The sequence below is a fragment of the Drosophila persimilis genome, unplaced genomic scaffold (genome assembly GCF_003286085.1).
Source record: "Drosophila persimilis strain 14011-0111.01,24,50 unplaced genomic scaffold, DperRS2 tig00000697-arrow-arrow-pilon, whole genome shotgun sequence".
In the NCBI taxonomy this organism is placed as follows: Eukaryota; Metazoa; Arthropoda; class Insecta; order Diptera; family Drosophilidae; genus Drosophila; species Drosophila persimilis.
In genome coordinates this window covers 1,456,003-1,475,160 of record NW_020825338.1, presented here as the reverse complement: position 1 = coordinate 1,475,160, position 19,158 = coordinate 1,456,003, and the positions used below count along the sequence as shown (strand labels likewise).

The window sequence follows — 19,158 nt, the reverse complement described above, 5'->3', positions numbered from 1 at the left end:
ATAGCCAAAGGAACAAATCAATTTGCACTGGCTACGCAGCGCCCGACGTCACGCTCAGACTAATTTTCTGTCTCTCTCGCACGCACTCTTTGTCGTGTCGTTTAATATTAGCGGCGTCTGCCGGAGGAGAGCCATACTGACTTAGTATCGGGTATAACTGTAGAGTTGCGTGTTGTTGGCTTCGTCACCAACTTTTTGCGTTTTGCCGTATTTTCGTTTCGTTTTTCATTTTTATACCCGATACTCAAAATAGGTATTGGGGTATATTAGATTTGTGGTAAAAGTGGATGTGTGTAACGTCCAGAAGGAATCGTTTCCGACCCCAAGAAGTACGTGAGAGCGTCAGAGCTTAGAAAGGCGGAAGGGAAGGCTGTCATTCTATGTACCTTGAGTAAGGTGAGTTGGAAAGAAGATCCTTCCACTGCTAAACTGTAATCCATGTGACACCTCAATGAGCAGGAGGGAGAGCACTACCTCACCATTCAATGTACCCTGGAGTGAGTGCAGGTGAGTGCGAAAAGGAAGCTTCCCTCCAGGAAGCGAATGTGCGTGTGGGTCTGCGAAAAAGTGAAAGAGAGAGTGCATTTTGCAGTGCAGTTTTGTATCTCATTTTATTTCATGTTCCCGCTGTGGCAGCTCCTACATACATATGCTGGCACCGTACTCTCCTCGTATCTTGTTAGGTGGCGGTGCCACACTACCACATATTTGTTAGCCGTCAGGATATGCAAAAATTGTCAGTGTAATTGATTTTATGGCCCCCATTTTGAGGCATCGTCAAGTTGGCAGCTTAGCTGGCAGCCATCGGTGGAGTGCACGGAAGGGAAGCAGTGGCAATGGCAGTGGCCATGGCAGTGGATTAAGAAGTTGGCCAAACGATGGCAGACGACACATTTGATAAATAAAAGCAAATGCGCTGGAGAGCCAGAGACAGAGGTGGCTGGTACACTAAGTACCCCATAATTTCACCGACTGTCCCCCAAGTCGTTACCTTTGTTTTTTCTTTCTGTTTCTTGTTCTGTTTTTGTACCTGTTTGAATTTATTTTTCGACGCGGGTACCGTTAGCTTGACCCGGCAATGTCAGCAGCGGCAGCACCGTCAACGGCGACACAGCCACAAAAAGCGATCGCACATCAACACTTGCACTGCTTACAAAGTGTGTAGATATTCGTATTCGTTTATAATTTTAGGCACCGCACGGCCTCCTCAGCATACAAATGAGTGTCCAAAAATGTTCTTAACAACTGACTCTGCGGGACTCGAAAAATGATTTGCCGCCACATTCACATTTCGCCAAAAACAGCTGTTCGATTACTGCCTTTATCGCTATTCAGACATTTTATCTCACCGATAACTAGCTAACAATTTAAAGCCATAAACACATTATTTTAGTTGATTTGATCGCTGATAAATGTGTGTCTCTGTGTGGGTTGTGTGTGTGTTTTCCTGTACGTGTAGCTTAAATCCATTCTACCCTTCCAATCCCGCCCTCACCAATTCCGATCGATCGGAGGATCAGACCAGATTAGACCAGTTTGCTGTATGGCCTGCAGCAGTTTGAATTTGAGGCGCTCCTTGGTCTTGTAGCGTGGCAGATCCAGCAGATGGAAGCATGTATGGGCCACTGGCGGGAAACGTTCATCGGTAGTTGGTTGTATAGTGAACTGGAATTTCGTGGATTGTCCATATATTGCTGCTCATAATAGAACATGAGTTTTACTCACCCCGAGGGCCTTTATACCCTGAATAGGTATACGATCGCTGCCTGTTAAATACAGCAGGAAGTTTTTCTTTTCCGCTTCGGATAGATCATGGATCAACTCCCTGAACCATTTGATCTAAAAAGAATAAGAAAAATTATTTACATATATACTTTATATACCCTTTGGGGATTTCTGATTCCACTCACTGTCTCATGCCTGAAGAGTAGTCTTCTTTGTACTCGCAATATTCTTCGAGTGCCTGCCAGTCATAGTCCTCATTTCGCACCACCACGGCCATCAGCTCCTAAAGCTGGAATACGTTGATGATGCGACCGGAGCAGACCTTCATGAAGCCCTTGTGGAAGGCTTTGTAGTGCACCTCCGACGCCTTGTTGATCACAAAGTCCACATACAGTTCCACAAGGTTAGGTTAGGTCCGATGAGCTCGTGAGGTGGCTCAAAGGAGTACCGAAAATAAGCAGCCCCCGACAGCCAGCGGGTGTTCGCGAAGTAGCAACACTGACGATGCGCTTGTGGTGCCGCCTCGTATAAGTAGCTCACACACTCCTCTATCTCTACACACTTCCTACCCTCATCCCAACCCCCACATTCAGCTCACACCGGGCCGGACTAAGAGTGTTATTCGACCCATGCCGAGAGTCAGCCTGGCTGGGGGCCCGGTATATAAAACTAGCCCAGTCGTTAACGGAGAGCTCAGGGACTTGGCAGCCCCCTGTTCTAAGTATGCCTTATCCGGGCAACGTGGATCTCTGCCCGGACAGACCGTACCCCTTTTCTGCAGCTCGTGGGAAAAGAATGGAAGATATAAAAATCAAACAAAATGAGTCTGGCACTCCCCAAATGCCAACAGGGAGCAATCCCAAGCAGGGGAAGGCAGCGGCCCAACCCGCAAACTAGCAGTGAAAACCTGCGCGGCGGTCGACGCTAGGGAGAGCCCAAAGGTGTCCCATCCCGGTTTCGGGGTGGGTGGTGAATTGGCTCCCAATACCGATACCTTGGCAGAGTGGCTATGCAATCCTGCGGCTGCTATGCCTGGTGGTAAAGTGGCGGGTGATGAGTCAGCATCTACTAGTGTCCAAGCCAAACCTTTTACATATGCCGATAGAAGGAGTGCTGGCAATATACTCCGTCGGCAGAGCGGTCCAGCCGAACCGACAAATGGATAAAGAAGGTTGAGTGGGCCTCGACGGTGCTGCCGAACTTTGGCAAGGAAGCAAAAAGGCAGCGCTCGCAAGAGACTCCTGGGCCAACACCGAAGCGCTCCAGAATACTGCCTAACACATCGTTCGCGCAGATTGCCAGGGAAAGGACGCTGATTGGCGTCCTGGACAGAGGCAGCGCGGACCCCCGAATCCCCAAACATCAGTTCCCAAACCCATCCCCAAAGGCGAGCTCAATTTCGGGTTCAGCTCGGTGACCGTAAAGGTCTACAAGTCGGATGCAGCGGCCGGGGCGCGTCCTGTCGACAAGCCAGTCGAGCAGGACGCTGCCTCGGAAATCGAAGCATCCGTCGATCATACGGAGACAGACCCAGAGGGCTACTCCACCGATGGCACGCTGAGATGCGACTTCGAGGCGATGTGTTGCCACGAGGAAGTCGAGGACGATCCAGATGCCGATATTACAGTGGTGGAGGACACTAAGGATGTCCTTGAGGCTCCTTCAGATCAATCTTCACCACTCTAAAGCAGCATCCGCTGCTCTTATACTCCGCCTCGAAGAGAGCGGAGCAGACGTAGCCCTAATCCAGGAACCTTGGGTAGTGAGAGACAAGGTTTGTGGACTAGGGTCGAAGGAGTACAAGAAATTGTAGCTCAACATGAAGGTAAAACCAGCACCTGCATTCTCACCAGAAAGCACTTTAATATCTTTCTTCTCCATTGTTATAGCGATAGCGACAACACGGCGGCAAGCCTAGAGCTGAAAGGGACACATCTTAGGCTGATTTCGTCCTACATGGCCCATGAGGAAAACGATCCTCCAAAGGACCTTGTCCGCAAACTAGCCAGCGACAGCGAGAGGTCGGACATAGACCTACTGATAGGTTGCGATGCTAACGCTCACCACACAAATGTAAGGGGTGAGTCACTTTTCAGCTTTATCCTTAACTCTAATCTATTTATTTTTATCGGGGCAACGACCCCATTTTTATAATTAAAAATTGACAGGAGGTTATTGACCTCACCTTAGTGTCTCACAAACTGTTAGACATAGTCAAGAGTTGGCAAGTCCTTGATGACCAGTCTTTCTCTGACTACAGATACATCGAGACCATACCCTCGAGTGTCGAAACCTAATGACTATATTAATCCCAGGAAAGCCAACTGGAGGACTTAGTCCCCTCCAAAGCACCAACATGCCCGGACACAAAAGACGACCTAGATCGTCTAGTGAACAGGTTCACAGAAGCATGCAACAAAGCCTTCGCGGCAGCATGCCCCTCTAGCAAACCTAGGGGAAAAAAGAAACCCCCTGGTGGTCAAAACAAATAGACATCCTACGTAAAAGCTGAAGGACCCTCTTCAACAGGGCCTAAAGCGCGTACGAGGAGAGCCACTGGGCAGACTACAAAATCAGTCTGTCACTATATACACTATGTCACTATGTCACACTCTGTCACTATGTACATCTCCCAGGAGAGGGACCGCTAACCTCGATGGATCACATCCTCAAAAAACGTAACATAAGCTGGGCAAAAAACAGCTTCAACCCGTGCAAATCACCAGGCCCAGACCAGGTAATCCCGGCCCAACTTCAGAAGGCCGTGGATACGGCCATCAACTGGCTACAAGGTATCTCCAGGAAGATACTGGTTGTGGGTACAATCCCGCGAGCATGGCTTAAGGCAAAGATAGTCTTCATTCCCAAAGCAGGGAAAGCCTCGAACTCAACTGCAAAGGATTTTAGACCAATCAGCCTTTCGTCCTTCCTTCCTGCAACTGAGGACAACTATACATCCTCAGTTGCTGTCAGGCGCAGAGCATGCCTACCGGAAAGGAAAATCCACGGAAACGGCTCTTCATGAAGTGATCTCAGCGGTAGAGAAATCTCTACATTTCAAAGAGTACACACTCAAAGCCTTTCTCGATATTGAGGGAGCTTTCAACAACGTTGTTCCGGGCGCCATTACAGAAGCCCTGACTGATCTGGGGGTTTACCGTCACTTGGTGATGCTCATTGATCAATTGCTCACATGCAGGACGGTGACATCATCGATGGGATCGTCCGCCCAGTCAAGGTATGTCAACAGAGGCACCCCGCAAGGTGGTGTCCTGTCTCCTCTTCTGTGGAATATAGCAGTCAACAAGATTCTGTGACCTGGAAGGGGGGGGGCTGCAAAGTCGTGGCCTATGCGGACGACGTTGCGATTATCTTCTCAAAGCTAGCGCAACTGTCCGAATGGACAGAATCGCGCGGCCTGGGAGTAAATCACTCAAAAACGGAACTCGTATTATTCACAAATAAATACAAGGTCCCGCCCCTCAACCCCCCAATACTACATGGATGCAGGCTCTCCTTTAGCGACAGTGCCAGTTGCTTAGGGTTGGAGCTTAGAGAGAGAACTTAGAGAGCGACCTAGCCAGACGTCTCAGCCACATCGTTGTCGGGGAGGAGCCGGATTCCCCCGACAGCAATCTAGAAGCAACAATGGTGTAGGTGAGACTCAGGAATGTCACTGACGATCCTGCAGATAAACCTCCACCATTGTAAGGCAGCATGAGCTGCTCTACTGGCCAAGGGTGGAGCCGACATAGTCCTCATTCAGGAGCCCTGGATCCTCGGAAACAGGGTCTCCGGTCTGAGGACTTCTGACTACAAGCAATACGTAGCTGAAACCGCAGGTAAAATTCGTACCTGCATTCTTGCAAAAAGAGAGTTGCACTTAGTTTTGCTCGCAAATTTCAGCAATGAAGACCACACCGCAGTGAGCCTCGAAGGCCAGAAGCGCTCACTGAGGATCTGCTCCGCATACATGGGGCATGATCAACCAGACCTCCCTCCACACGCGCCTCTCCGGGCACTAATCGCAGACGGTGCGGCCAAGGACATCGGCCTAATTGTGGGGTGCGACGCCAATGCACATCACTGTCAGTGGGGAAGCACTGACACAAACGAAAGAGGTGAGTAGCTTTTCAGTTAAACCGGGGGGTCCGGGTCTTATCCCACCTTTATTAGGCATAGAGGATAGAGTAAAGAAAGCCACAGTGGCTCTCTATACTTGCAGGAAAGCCATCGGACTAAAATGGGGAATGACCCCCTATATAGTCCAGTGGCTCTACAGCGCCATGGAGTGGTGGTATGGTGGCCAGCCTTAGACAGGACATGCCTCAATAAACTCAGCAGAGTTCAACGCCTGGCAGAGCTATGCATAACCGGCGGGCTACGCACTGGAAGCCCTCGATACTGTGCTGGACCTCCTCCCTGTAGACCTTGTGAGGAAAGGTATTCCCACACGTAGGGGGCAGTATAGGGTTAAGCGCTAACGGCCGTTATCCGGGGATATCCGGAGGCGGTGAATTCCCGAGGAGAGCTCTCCCGGGGTCCCAAGATGAGAGGGGAGGACCCCTGGAGAGAGAGCAGCGGGATGACGGGATCGGGCCGGCAGTGGCCCAGCGCATGACCAAATATGGTCATGAGATCACGTCACCAGCTAGGTCCCGTTGGAGAGCGACAAGGGAATGAAGGAACGCCGATGGAAAAATACGAGCACCGCATGGCGGAAAGTGCCGTTAGCACCAGGCGGCATCGGCGGCGCCGACGCAGAAGCGAGCCTATAAGAAGAGGGCCGCGACCAGGAAAGTGGAGAGTCAGCAAACGGAGCCAACAAGAGTGAAGTGAATAGTGAGCCACGAAAGTGAAACCAAGCAAAAGGAAGAGAACCGTAGAAAGCGAACGCGTTGTGTGAGGATTAAGAGGCGGACTCGAGCGTGTAGCCAAGAGCCAAAGACTCAAATCCCTTGAACCAACGGCGCCCCGCTTGAAGCGCATCCCTTCAGGAGTGAGGCACCCTCGGGCCGAAAAGCCAAGTGAGTCGAGTGAGAGCGAACGCGTCAGGCGCCTGACTGAGAGGTGGATTTGGGCCACGTGCCAAGAATAGCTAGCCCCAGTCAGCGAGCCTATCGACCGCTGAGCCAGCCCAGCTGCATCAGACGGAGAAGAACGGTTCGTTACAACTGGCGCCCAACGTGGGGCCTCTCGACAAGTAAAAGGCAAAGTGCATTTGGGAAGGGCGGTACTGAGTTTGGTATCGCGAGGGCATAAAAATGAGGAGCCGACGATGGGTTCACTCATTGAGGAAAGAGGACTTGGTCCAGTGCGCGCGGGCGTGCGGTCTTCGATTGGAAGGCACGCTGACCGAGATGCGCCGAATTTTCAAGGAGTGGATAGAGAAGCACGGAGAGGAACCGGAGTATGCGGACGCGCTCGAGGCCTGGGAGATGAAGGCGGGAGGAGTCGTGACCGCGGCCCAGATGGAGGACGGGGCGGATCCATACGAGCGCCTGACGCTGCCGGCGAGTGCGGAGCAAGTAACGCTGTGGAGACGGCCGTCCGAGACCCAAGAGGAGCTCATCGCGAGCCTGGCGGTCCCGGTGAAAAGCCGGTCGCTTAGCCGACCGCGGGCAGAGAGTGGGGAGAGGCCAACCAGCACAGCCGGAGCAAGGGAGCGCGAGAAACCCACAGAGGGAGGAAGAAGGGAGAGCAGGGGAGGATCGTCGACGGGGACTCAATGAACAAACCACGAGACCGTCCAGTTCGAGTTTTGCCCACGTCGCCAAGCAGGTCAGGGAGTGGTCGTTTCGGTTCGACGGAACGGCGAAACCACTCGAGTTCCTGGAACAGATCGAGTGGTCAGCCGACATGTACGGGTTGGAGTTGAATTTAATTCCGCGAGCCATGCCTGAGCTGCTAAAGGGTCGGGCGCTCATGTGGTTTGTAGCCAACAACAGGCAGTGGCAGACATGGAACGCATTTGCGCGTAGCTTCCAAGCATACTTCCTGCCGAGGGGGTATTTTGAAACATTACTCCAGGAGGTGAGGTTGAGGAAGCAAAGATGGGGAGAGCCATTCAAGGACTACATGGTGGAGATGCAGACCCTCATGCGGCCACTAAAATGCACGTCCGAAGAGCAGTTGGAGCTCATTAGAGACAACAGCATGCCCGATTTGAGGGTGTTCATCCGGCCACATAGGTGCAGAGACCTGGATCACATGATGACGCTGGCCGACGAGTTTGAGGCTCTGGAGAGGGACCGGCTGGAGTTCCAACGGGAGTGTTCGGCGAGTAAAGCAAAAGCAAACAATCCGTTCGCTCGTCCGGCAGTAACGGAGATATGTCGCCGCTGCCAGGGCGAAACGGCAGCCAGCTCTGATTCGACAGGGGAAAAAAGGCGGGTCCCAACGCGGCGGGACGACCAAGCGAACACGAACATAGAGGCTGGGGAAAAACCCAGCCCAGGCGTGTCGACGATGCGGGAGTGACCGCCATTGGGCACAAGCAAGCTGGTGCGGCTGGCTGACGGACGCAGCCGGGAAATCAATTCCCAGATCGAGGTGGAGCGTTACAATCCCGCTTCTCGTGATGCCCAGAGTAATAGATGAGCTGGTCCTGGGATGGGATTTCCTCGCCGCGGTCGGAGCAGAGGTGACCTGTGCGGGACACAGGGTTGTGATCCCTGCGAGAGGCCACCGCCAGGGGCGGTTGGAGGAGAAGTTGTCAGTGGCGGTGGTAGCGAACACGGGAGGGTCTGTCGAGCCCGCATCCGACGGAACGCGAGCGGAGGAGGGATCGGTTGAAAACTTCCTGGCAAAGGAGTTGGATGAGTTCCGAGAACTGAAGGGAGTGTCGAACATAGCTACACACACGATCACAATGAGTGATGCCCAGCCGGTCAAGCAGTGTTACTATCCCAAAAATCCCAAGATGCAAGCCGAAATCAACCAACAGGTTGACGAACAGCTGGAAAGAGGGTGTATTGAGCCATCGAAGAGTCCGTACAGTTCACCCATCGTGATGGTCAAAAAGAAGACGGGAAAGTGGAGATTATGCGTGGACTTCAGACAGATAAACGCGAAGTCCATCAAGGATGCGTACCCCATGCCAAGAATAGACTATATTTTGGACCAGCTCAGGGAGGCACGGTTCATCAGTAGCTTAGACTTAAAGGACGGATATTGGCAGATACCACTGGAGGAAGGCAGTAGAAAGTTCACCGCGTTCACGGTGCCCGGCAAAGGGCTGTTCCAGTGGAAGGTGATGCCATTCGGACTCCACTCAGCCTCGGCTACGTTCCAGAGGGCATTGGACCAGGTGATAGGCCCCGAGATGATGCCACACGCGTTCGCGTACCAAGACGACATCATTGTCATCGGCCGTAACGAGGAGGAGCACAAGCGCAACCTCGAAGAAGTTTTTCGACGGTTGAAGAACGCAAACTTGCGCCTAAATGTGGACAAGTGTAAATTTTTTAGGAAGGAGCTACGATACCTGGGGCATTTGGTAACGGGAGACGGAATCTGCACCGATCCCGAGAAAGTGGCGGCCATTAAGGAGTTGCAGCCGCCAGCGAGTGTCAAAGAGCTACGACAGTACTTGGGCGTGGCCTCCTGGTACAGGCGTTTCGTAAAGGGATTCGCCACGTTGGTGCAGCCCCTCAGCACTTTGCTGAAGAAGAATGCAAAAATCCTGAACGCGCCGTCGTAGAAATATCCGACATTCAAAATTATGCAAATTCTGAATTGAAAAAAATGAAATTGTATAACACAATAACCTACAAAGAGGACAATTTAGAAAATCTCAGAGAGAAAATGGTATCTATCATCGAAGAAGACCATGCCAATATAAATTTACAGTTACCGTTCAGAACGGATATAAAAGGAGAGATTAACACTGAACACGATAGACCGGTATATGGCAAGCAGCAACAAGCGTTCGAGGACGTTAAAAGTCGGCTGACAGCAGACCCGGTGTTTGCATGCCCAGATTTCTCAAAGAAATTCGTGCTCCAGACGGACGCCAGCGACTACGGACTGGGGGCGATCCTGACACAAGAGACGGAGAAGGGCGAGAGGGTCATCTCATACGCCAGTAGGACCCTGAATAGCGCGGAAAAAGAACTATTCGGCGACTGAAAAGGAGTGTCTGGCCATTGTATGGGCTATACGAAAGCTAAAGCCCTATCTGGAGGGATACCATTTCAAGGTGGTCATGGCGTTGAAATGGTTGAACAGCATCGAGGGCCCAACAGGGAGGATCGCCAGGTGGGCGCATATAGGAAAGGGCAGCTGAACGTAGTGGCGGACGCACTGTCCCGACAGCCATTGGCGGAGCGATGCCTGAGAACCACCGAGGAGGAAGCAGAGAAGGGACACGAACCGGAGGCAGAGTCCGGATGGATTAAAAAGGTTAAAGAGAGGATGAGGACGGAACCGAGGAAATATCCGGATTACGTCGAGGAAGCAGGCCGGATATAAGAGGCCGGAGAAGAGGAGATAGTATCATGGAAGTTATGCGTCCCGAAGGATCTAAGAGAGAGAGTCATAAGAGAGAATCACGACTCGCCGGAGGCGGGGCACGCGGGCGGCAGAAGGACGATGGCCAGAGTAGCCGCCCGGCACTACTGGCCGGGGATGCATCGAGATGTGAGGACATACGTGAGAAAGTGTGCATACGCTACAAACCAAGTACACTGCAGGCGGCCGGAAAAATGCTGACACGAGTGCCAGAGGAGCCGTGGGCAACGGTGTGTGCCGACTTCGTGGGCCCTCTGCCCAGGTCAAAGCATGGTGATGGTGGATCGGTTCTCGAAATGGACCGAGTTGGTCCCCTTGAGAAAGGCCACGGCGGAAGCACTAACAAAAGCGTTCCGAGAGCGCATCGTGTCCCGGTTTGGCGTGCCGAAGGTGGTGATCACGGATAATGGCGTCCAGTTCACCAGTAGAGGTAAGTAAGAGGTTTTTGGAGCAGATGGGTGTACGGCATCAGTTCACGGAGGAGAACCCGACGTAGCGAACTAACCGGACAGTGAAAACTATGATAGCTCAGTTCACCGAAGGGAATCAGAGGAACTGGGATGAGAAATGGCCAGAGATAATGTTGGCCGTACCACCGGGTACTCGCCGGCGTTTGTGGTCCAAGGGAGAGAGCCGAGGCTACCAAAGGCTCTATACGATGACGAGAACGCTGCCAAGTTGAGAGAGGTATTTCAACTGGTGAGGCGGAATCTCGAAAGAGCGACGCAGGACCAGGCGAGGTATTATAACCTGAGGAGGAGAGCGTGGAAACCCACGATTGGAGACATGACGGAGATATGACGGTCCCTACACCATAATGGATCGTGTCCCCGGTCATTTGTAAATTAAAGAAGGACAGCGAGAAACGGACGCGAACCGCTCATATAGGGGACCTGAAGCCACAACCCGGGGAAGGAACCCCTGAAACAGGCCCTGGAACCGAAGCGTAGACGACGCACAAGGAGGGGCAACGGGCGAGGCATACGGAGAAGGATGGACGAGCACGAAAGACAGCGGCAAGACAAACTAGCGGCAGGGGCAGAAAGGAGAGTCCCAGCTGGATGCCACGCAGGACAAGGTCGTACAGGATACTCCTACAACTAAGGTTCAGTAAAACTAAGAACCACGCGTGTCACGCAGGACAGGAATCGCTCACAAGGGAGGAGCGGGCGGCCCAACTGGATGCCACGCAGGACAAGGCCATACAGGATACTCTTATAACTAAGGTTCAGTAAAACTAAGCAGCAGACGGCGGCCGGCGGACCAATGAAGCTGGACCTACAAGAAAAAAAAGGAGGATTAGCTCGTCAGCCAATAGGAACTGATCAAAGGCAAAGAAGGTAGAAGATACCCGGGTTACCACTATCCCAGGGGGGGGGGCGGGTTGCGTGGTGTGCCGACGGACGAGGGGGCACCCGAGAAGGGGGTTCCGAGATGAGCAGAAGTTCGGGTCCGGGTCCAGGACATCGAAGCCAGCTGCTAACGTCGGGGATGGCGGGACAAAAGCGAATGCCGCCCGTGCGCGGTCTACCGGCTGGGGAATCGGATGATCCCTGGGTCCGAGGCGCAGCACGGGGGTGACATCCGCGTCTAAGCCGATCCAGAGACGGGCGGAGCTGGCCACGGGGGGCGGGCCGATGTTTGGCAGCACGGGCGAAAGGTCGGAGGACCTATTGATCACGGGCTGGGAGATCGGTCAGCACCCTGGATCGGAACCCAAGGACGGGCTGGAAGAAAAGGCAAGGTGAGATGAGGAACCCAAGAACTCGGGAGGCTTACCAGATTCAAGGCGAAGCCAAACAACACGTCGCCAGGCCTGGAAGTAGAAAGGGCCAAATAAAAAAAAAAAAGAGAAAAAGGAAGAAGAAGTGGGAACCGAAGGAAGGCTAACAAAACCAGGGGCACCCTAGGGTTAACGCGGCGAGAGGCGCGGATAACTTTCAAAACGGGAGCGAGCGAGAGAGACAGCTGGAAGGCAAGAGAGAGCCGTCCCACGGGCCCATGTAAGGCACCGTTACAGGGAACGGTGAGCACCGGCACGAGCCCTTATAAAGGAGCGAGCAGCGCACGATCAGGTCTTTTCAAACAAAAAGTTGACCACGTGTAAAAAAAGGGTAAGATGCAGCAGCACTTAATGAGATATATAACGGAGCAGCGGAAATGGATTCGCCGCGGGTATCAGGCTATGGGCGATACGCAAAGTCGGCGGCAGGCGTACCAAGTCGAACGAGAGGAGCGAAGGGCGCGTAGGAGTAAGTCCCCGGAGCTACAGCTGTTGGCCTCACCGCTGGTGTCAACCGTGGGATCCATGGGACCGACGGTGTCCCCGGTGGTATCGCCGGGGTACACCGAGGCGGAAAGTGACCTGGAGTGGGTGAGCTGGGAGCCCCGCACCAGCAGACGCGAGGAGCCCCGCACCAGCAAGCGCGAGAAGCCCCACACCGGCAAGCGCGAGGATCCCCGCACCAGCAAGCGCGAGGAGCAAAGGGCGAGCAGGAGTAGGTCCCCGGAGCTGCAGCTATTGGCCTCACCGCTAGTGTCGACGGTGTCCCCGGTGGTATCGCCGGGGTACACCGAGGCGGAAAGTGATCTGGAATTGGTGAGCTGGGAGCCGGCGCCACGTAGAAAACGCGCACGCGAGGCGAAGCGCGAGGAGCCCCGGACCAGCAGACGCAAGGAGCCCCACACCAAGCGCGAGGAGCCCCAGACCAGCAGACGAGAGGAGCCCCGCACCAGCAAGCGCGAGGAGCCCCACACCGGCAAGCGCGAGGAGCCCCGCACCAGCGAGCGCGAGGAGCCCCACACCGGCAAGCGCGAGGAGCCCCGCACCAGCAAGCGCGAGGAGCGGCCTGAGGGAGGAAGGAGGGGGCGCACGGAGAAGCGGAAGGAGGAGCCAAGTGAGCGGGCCTCGAAGCGGGCGTCCACGCGTTCGACGCGTACGCACAAGGGGGAGGTCGACGGCGCGGCGAGGGGATCAGCGACTGACAGACCCACAGGTCGAGGAGCGGCAGCCAACGCCGACCGAAACCGCGGTCAGGGAGCCGCAGACAACGCAGGCCGACGTCACGGAGCGGAGGCAACGGCGTGTATGGGAGGACGCCCTGACGCTGGCAAAGAGGCTGAAGGCCACGCAAGAAGCGGAGGCGGGACGTCGCGCACCAATGGCGGTGCATTAGCCGGATCAATGCAGCGGAGCAAAGGGAGATGGCGCGTCTGCGTGCGGAAGCGGAGAAGGCAAGGGCGACGCGGGCGGAGGGCGCGGCAGGCGGGCTGGCGGTGATCTCCAGCGATGAGGAGGAGGCGGAGTGCCCACCAGCGCCGAAGGCGGCTCGAGTCCAGTCGCCCGAAGAGGAGTGGAGGTGGCAGCCACCCCCTGAACACGTCGAGTCCGAGGAGGAGCCACGGCCGCAGGCCCCACCGTCACCGGGGGCAGAGGAAGAGCTGGCCGCCGGATGACAACGCGCGCGGCCAAGGGGATCAGCAGCAGCAGCGTCAGCAGCACTGGCACGGGCCACAGGGAGCCGCCATCGGGCCGTTCGTCTCGCAGGAGGTGCGCTCTGCGGTACGAGACGGCATGATGTGGCACGTGCAAACGCTGCACATATCGTGGGCCTCGGGGCCCGCGCCTCAGCAGCCCGGGCAAGAGGAGAGGGAGGCTCGACTGTGGGAGGAGGCACCACGCGCCAGTGACGAGCGGGACCCGAGGCGGCGGGCACGGCCACAGGAGTCGACAGGCCAGACGGCGAAGCGGGTGACGGCGCGAGAGCAACGGCGGAAGCGAAGAAGGACGAGGCCGCGGAACAACACTCACCAGAGCCATGGGAGAGAGGACCTTGGCGATGGCCGGAACCCGACCAGGGCGAGCGACCGAAGCTGGGCCGACAGGCGTCGTGCCCAGGAGAGCGGACGGAGGCGCGCCGGCCCGAGCTCCAGCGCCAGGCATCGTGGCCCCAGACGAGGTCGGCGGACAACTCACGGTGGCGGTCCGTCAACCGCGAGGAGTGTCCGGCCGTCGTCACGCGCTCTCTCGCGCGGATAAAGCCAACCGCAAGGAGGGTGAAGCGTCTGGTCAACGACGGTGGCGTCCGGTACCGGCTGTTGGTGTCCACCGATCGGCAGGAGGTATTTCGGGCTAAGTATTGAGGAGAAAAGAAGAGTAGAGAAGAGGAATGGAACAAAAAAGAAGTAACGGAACACAAGAACAATAAAAAAAAAAAATAATAAAAAAAAAACATGGTCTTACCTTGCGGCAGAGGAACGGCGGGGTATCGCTAGAAATGATCAGGGAATCTTGAATGAAGGCGGTGGAGGGCGTCAAAGCGGGAGGAAAACTTACCCGAAGCATCCAGAGGGCCAGCGGAAGGCATGCGCGCCAGCGAAGGGCAGTAGGGAAAACCAGACGCGCACAAGAAAATCAAAGAAAACACCCGGCATCACGAGAAAATAGTACGTTTCCAGTCCATTGAGGAATGCGCGATCCGGAAGTAGAATACGCATGCTGCGACATATTGCGCTCATCGAACCACAGAGGAGAACCCAAGAGGAGAACCAGCACCGGAGTTGGAATAGCGTAAGATAGACTTAAGATACCAATAAAGCATATTAACATACCAGTACAAGACCCAACCCGTGCCTTCTTACTTGTCGTCGGGGCAACATACAAATATTGTTGCAGCGAGCCTATCGACCGCTGAGCCAGCCCAGCTGCATCAGACGGAGAAGAACGGTTCGTTACAACCTCATGGGAAAGAAGGTGGCAACACTTTCCGCCCTCAGAATGAGAGAAGCCAGACTGTGGAAGGCGTCCGCGGTTGGGCACTCGGGGATCCTGACGAGACTCCCGCAATTACCAGAGGGGACAGATTACTGTATTCCTAGTGATCACCTCTCGACGCCCTGCCAGCTATCAATCCCACCTGGCTCAAAGCTAGACGACCGCGTGGGAGGCGGAGTCTACTGCAGCGAGCTGAACATCAGTCATTGTTCCAAGCGGAGATTGAAGCCATCAAGGAGGCCATTTCTATCGTCTCCAAACTACGTCTAGACACGCACTTAGTGTGCGTCTTCTAGAACTCAGCGACTGTAAATGACTGCCGCAGATCTCTGCACGAGATCGCAGAGCAGTTAAATGTCTTCCTTATATGGGTCCCCGGCAACAGGGACATCGAGGAGAACGCCCCACTTCTTCTGCCACTGCCCGGCCCTTGGAAATCGTCGTCTTCGTATTCTCGGGGCCGCTTTCCTCACGGACATTTCGGACTTGTCCAAATACATCCAAGCCACCGGATGGGACTGCCCTTAATCCTGCAGTAGTCTGCTCTCACGGTTCAGGCAACGAGAAGGGGCACATGCCCCTTCATGGGTATGATCCCAAGCATAGTCCAAAGCTATAGTTAGACAGTTCCACAAACTGCTGCCTGTTCTCCAGGGTGAAGCCAATATCCTCGCCATTCGGCATAAGGCGTCACCCCGAAGACCTGGCGTGATATCTCAAAATTAAGATCGAAGGTCTCCGAAAAGTTCTCGCCGTCATAGTCGAGCAGTGCCTGCAGAGAATTAACCTCCGCCGGCGACAGCTGTCGCAGATCACTCAGATCGACGGGTTTTTTTAGCAACTTCTTGTAGAGGGCCAGGGGAAAGGGCAGATTGATGATTGTAAAATTGTAGATGGCCAGTCCGCAGAGCACGCCGATGAGGCCGTTTCATAGGTGATGTCCGCGAATAACAGTACACGCGACTCCTCCAACTCCTTGAACATGATGTACTTCGGATCGAGCAGATCCTTGAGCAGCAGCATGAAGAACTCCTTGCGCACACCGCCAGCATCCTCAGCTTCCTCGTCCTGGAACTTGATCTTCAGCGCTTTCTTGAGATCACTCCGCGAGTAGTGCTGCAGCTCGCGGAGGGAGTCCTGAACTAAGTTCTTCCGCGTCACATTCAGAACGATGTAGTGCGAGATGGGCACGCCATAGTTAAAGAGATTGAAGATGCCCTGCTATGAGGTAGAGGAGACAAGAGAGAGGTAGGTAGAGGTAGAGGTAGCAGAAGGTAGGTTGGAGCCAGGGCCAGGGCCAGGCAGGATGGGAAGTACACTCACATGGTTGGCCGCATTGGCCATCGCTGAATGCATTTGGACCACTTGATCCGCCTGGAGCATCGATGTCTTGGCCGACGCATCGAATAGGAATGAAAAGCTAAACTCGTTCGGGGTCCCCATTATCCATTTCACAAACTCCTGCTTGACGTTTGCATACCAGTCGAGTTCGGGCCAGTAGAATATCTGATAGCTTACACGTTCCTTGCGCGAGTTGTTAATGATGAAGAGGACATTCATTACCTTCAGAATGACATCCAAATCAGCATTGTATGGCATCAGCTAAAAGGGATGATGGCGTTAGTGGTGGTGGTCGGTAATGGAATCAAATCCAAATCCTCACTCTTTGGGAACTCTCCAACGTTGGACTGATGGCCATCAGACCCATTTAGAAGCTGATGATGTGAATCACCACGTGCAGAAATATGTTAACCAGGCGCTCGAAGTAATCTACTGGCGTTTGGGCCAGCCATTTGTGTAGCACCTTGCTCGGATTCAGTATGGATCGGATCGGATCACAGAGGGATCAAAGATGGGTGGGGTGGAGGGATTGGTGATCGGGGATTTAATGCTGTCATGGAAGATGTACGCACCACCTGCTTTATGCTCTCGTTCTCCACACTTCATAGATGATCGAATGCCACCTCGGTGGCCTTCAGATCCAGTCCATAATTGCGTGCAGAGCAGTCAAAATGCTCATCGTTCGAGAGCAGAAACGAGCCGTTCAGGCACGCCTGATTTTTGAAGATCACCTCCATGGACTGCAGAAGATCCAGATCCAGATCGCTCTGCTTGATATGCGCGCACTGCTGTGTGGCCTCTGCCGTCAGCGAGAGGATCTAGGAATTGGGGCTGCAACAAAGAGAAAGAAAATAGCATTAGTTTCGTTTTTGCAGCAGAAGTCTCTTGAGTCTTTGTACCACTTGTAGCTGCGCTAATCCTCGGGCGGCACCTTGTCCACGTAGAGAGTGGTCGTCACAATCGTCATCGGCCCTTTCGCTGGACTCCATCAATGCCGATCCACTGGGCGAGACCCAGGGACCGATGACCACCTTAGGCAACGTCTTACTTATAGTGTTTCGCGTTCCAAGCTGCCCGGAGGCGCCCAAACCAAAGCTATACACTCGACCTCCGGAGCGAACCAGCGCGAGCGTGTGCCGATTGCCGCAGGCCACCTGGGTGATGGTGCTGCCCATCAGTTCCATGACCATGCGGGGTATCATCTCGTTGTAGCTGACGCCATGCCCCAGCTGGCCGTAGTTGCCAGCACCGCAGGTGAAGACGCCTCCCTCGTTGGTGAGGCACACGGAATACTCGTCACCGCAGGGCACGAATCTCACGCCCAGCGTGCGCATAGTCTTCAGTTGCGAGGGATACGCACGATTCTGCTCGTCATTGAGCCCCAGCTGGCCGCAAGTGTTCTTGCCCCAGCCGAACACTGCACTGGACTTGGAGATGAGGAAAGAATGGTTGCCCCCACATGCGATGGTGGCCAGTGGGGTGCCCAAGATGGTCGTCAGCTGCACAGGGGCATTGAAGTGCGGCAGATCTTTGTGCGACTGGACGCCCAGCTGGCCATAGATGTTGTAGCCCCAGGAGTAGAGTTCGCCACCTAAAAGGAGGGGGGTTCACTATAGGCTGAGAATGCTTCAGAGAGGTAGAGGCTACTTACAGCTCGTGAGTGCCAGACTGTGATTGTTGCCGTACGCAATCTGCACCACCACCACCAATCTTTTGGACACTAGAAAGCACAAGATCTTTGAAAGCTCAATGACATCGTTATCGGTGAAATGGCCCACCTGTCCGCAATCGTTGTCGCCTCAGCTCAGGATCTGGCCCCATTCGGTGAGGGCCATGGAATGGCGGCTGCCACAGGCAATCTGGATGACAACATAGGCCTGCAGCTCAGGTATCGGAACTGAAAAAGAGCGAGAGGAAGCGAACGGTTGAGTGGGTAGTCATTTGATGCCGGTTCTTCGGGTCATGGATGGATAGAATATTTAGTGATGAAAGAGAGTACAAAACACGATTAATGAAATTTGCATACTAAACGGCGACATACGTGGCCTTTTGGTGGGCAACTCGTGGCCAAGCTGGTGGTGATCGTTGTTTCCGCAGGCGTACACCTGCCCGTTGGCAGTGAGGAAGAGCGTGTGGCGATGTCCGCAGGCATTCTGTTGCACCGGCGAACTCTATCTGACTAGGTGCAAGGATCTGCAGACGAACAAAACAAGAAAATCAAACCCGACAGTTTGTTAATGGGGTATCCAAATGTATTCCATTTCTTGTGTGCTTGTGCACAAGACTCACCTGCTCATTCTCGATGCCACCGAGCCCCAATTGACCGTGTGAGGCGTCGCCCCAGCAATACAGGGCCATGGCTTTCGTTGCACTCGATTGTTAACTGAGATTTATTTTTGTTTATTGTTGATTTTTTCGGCGTTTCTAGAAAAACTAAAGGGAAAACCGCAACAAAAAAACCAACAAATAATTGTTGCGGCCTGCCAACTTGTGTGAAATGGGTTCTATTAAGTTCTATGCTTGTTTACACTATAACAATTCCTTCACTGCCTGCTATAAAACTACGTTGGAATACAATATTCGAAAATTTCGAAATTATTTTAAAATTTTTAGCTCCGAATCTGAGCTGCTTCAGTGCTGCTTAAATGATGACTGAATATTTGTACACAATAATGACATTCCTGCACTGTTTGCTTAGTTTGAATGTGGAAAACCCTTTGAAATACCTACTTTGTAGCAACGGCAATGATTTGAAAAAATGTATGTCATTTGGTATTTTTTTGTAGCCAAGTTGGCACTGCTAGTGC

At 53.8% G+C, this 19,158-nt stretch overlaps 1 pseudogene; it reads right to left on the bottom strand.

Annotated features, from left to right (window-relative positions):
- Window positions 1-1,491: 1,491 nt before the first annotated feature.
- LOC6603987 lies at window positions 1,492-18,709 on the bottom strand (annotated as a pseudogene).
- Window positions 18,710-19,158: the final 449 nt, after the last annotated feature.